The sequence below is a fragment of the Penaeus chinensis genome, chromosome 28, assembly GCF_019202785.1.
Source record: "Penaeus chinensis breed Huanghai No. 1 chromosome 28, ASM1920278v2, whole genome shotgun sequence".
NCBI lineage: Eukaryota > Metazoa > Arthropoda > Malacostraca > Decapoda > Penaeidae > Penaeus > Penaeus chinensis.
In genome coordinates, this window is record NC_061846.1 from 8249296 (window position 1) to 8251795 (window position 2500).

Consider the following 2500-nt stretch of genomic DNA (forward strand, 5'->3'; position numbering starts at 1 on the left):
ACTAACGCTTCCTGCGCACTGGCCGAGGTTTATTTTTTGTACCTTTTACATCCTTTCCAAAAATCTGCTTGGGCCATTCCCTTAAAAAAAAAAATACGTAGGTCTCTCTCTAACTCTTAAAAATAAAGAAGCTACGTAGGTTAATCTCTAATCCCTTTAAAGATCTCTTTCTCCCCCTTTTAAAAAAATCTACTTAGGTCTGTCCTTAACCCATTGAAAAGATCTTAAGTCTCTCCACAACCACTTCGAAAAGATCTACAATGGTCTCTCTCTATGTCTCTGTCTCTGTCTCTCTCTCTCTCTGTCTTTCTGTCTCTCTGTCTCTCTCTCTCCTATTCTATATCAATCTATTTACGTCTCTCCAGTCTCTATCTAGTCTTTACCCTTACTCCATTCCCTCCTCCTCCTCTTATTTTATTCCTCTCTATCTCTGTCACGTTTTATCACCGTCGTCCCCTTTCGACACGGATCGCCTAACGCTCTTCTATTTTCACACTTTCCATCCTTTTTCTTTCTTACTCTTTTCTAGTTCCCCCTTCTCTCCCCTTCGCCCCTCCTTCTCGACGCGCGAGGGGCGAGGGAGGACTGGCAGCCAAGTTATATGGACAGTCTCTGTTTCTGGGCTCCGAGGCAGAAATGAGAGAAATGGAGAGAAAGGGTAAGAAAGGGAGGGAGAAAGGAAGAGAGAAAATGGGAAACTTGATGGAGTAAAAGGGAATGAGAGGAAAGGAAGAAAGAATGAGACAGAACTGAGGGAAAAGGAGAGAAACAGAAAGAAAGCGAGGGAGAGAGGATGAGAAAAACGGGAATACATGATAAGAGAAGAAAAAAAAGGGAATCAGAGTAAAGGGGAAAAAAAGAATTTGGTCGGAATGAGGGAAAAGGAGTGAAAAAAAAAGAATGAGAGGGAGAAAAGGATGAGAAAAAAGGGAATAATTGATGGAGCTAAAATAATGGAAGAAAATAATTGGAGAAACAAAGAGAGAAGTGGAAACTCCTGATGTAGTACAATAAGAAAACAAAACAGAATAAAGAAAAACAGGGGAGAGAGAGGGAGACCAAAGGGAATCAGTGATGTAGTAAAAATAAGGGGGTGAGAGTTGCATGCTTACTTACGCGGTATTCCATTTACTGATTTAATGTTCCCCGAAAAATACGTTTCTCGGCTATTTAGAATTCACTTCCCCTCCCCTTTTTCCTTTTCTTTTCGTTTCTCTTCTCTTTCTCTCTCTCGCCATCTCTATCTCCATCATTCCAACATGCAAGACAAAATCTACCTCCCTCCCTCAATCCGCCCCCACCCCCCTTCTCCAAACAAGCCCCTTACCCTCTTACCCCCTTTCCCCTTCCCCTTCCCCTTCCCCACCCGCAATAAGGGAATAAAACCACCTCCTTCGGCCCTTGACCACGTCCGAGTCTTAACGCCGAGAAGGAAAGGAAGAAGAAGAAAAAAAATCCTCCCCTTTTTCACTCAGCTGAATAATTATTTCTCTCCCCCCCCCCCCCTTTTTTTCTAAGACATTATAGATCTTAAATGAAACTGCTGGAATACGTCTCTCCTCCCCCGCCCCCCCCCCTTTGATCTTTCTCCACACACCACAAGGTTAACTCTCTCTATAAAAAAAAATAACGTAATGTGACAAGATAACTAAAAATGTGACAATAACCATAACTACAATAATATAGTAGTAGTTGTAGCAGCAGTGGAAATGATAATGATAATGATAATTATAATAATAATAATAATAATAATAATAATAATAATAATAATAATAATAATAATAATAATAATAATAATAATAATAATAATAACAACAACAACAATAACAACTATAATAAAGGTGATGAAAAAAAGATAAAAATAATAATAATAAACAAATAAATATATAAAATAGATACGTACAGCTACTCGTAACCCAACCTCCCCCCCCTCCCCACCTCCCCCCCTGGTCCTTGATGAACCGGATACTGTCCCCATACAATTGCCCCAATCCCCCTCCACCTCCTCCACCTCCTCCCCTCCCCTACCCACCTCCTCCACCTCCTCTCCTCCCCACCTCCTCCACCTATCCCAACTGACCCAAAATATATAACATTTCTCCTGAACCTGATATAGAAGAAATAACCTCCCCCTCCCCCCCCCTCTTAAACCCCCCCAATCCCTCGTTCCTAAGCGCATTCCCTTCTTCTCTTCCTTCTTAGTCTTACACCTTCGAGAGGGGGGGGGGGAGGCGGAATGGGGGGGGGGGGGGCGGAATAGGGGAGGAGAGGGTAGCGGAGGAGGAGAGGGACGGGGAGGGGGGAGGCGGGGAGGGAAGGGGGAGTAGGATAGGAGAGGGACGAGGAGGGGGTGGGGAAGGGAAGGGAGGGTATGGTAGGTAGGAAAGGTGAGAGAACAGGTAGGGGAGGAGAGGATAGCGTACGGGATGTGTTGGAGGAGAACAAGCGGAGGGAGGGAAGGATAGGAGTAAGGGACAGGGACAGGGACGAGGAGGGGAAG

The 2500-nt window shown here is 44.1% G+C and overlaps 2 protein-coding genes across 3 annotated transcripts in view; one reads left to right on the forward strand and one right to left on the reverse strand.

The window, feature by feature from the left end:
• The window catches only part of LOC125039872 (TBC1 domain family member 2B-like), a 122694-nt gene that overhangs the window by 91379 nt on the left and 28815 nt on the right, over window positions 1-2500 (reverse strand). The gene's annotated exons all lie outside the window — the stretch shown is intronic.
• The window catches only part of LOC125039873 (protein PXR1-like), a gene marked incomplete in the record, with an annotated part of 60649 nt that overhangs the window by 49556 nt on the left and 8593 nt on the right, over window positions 1-2500 (forward strand).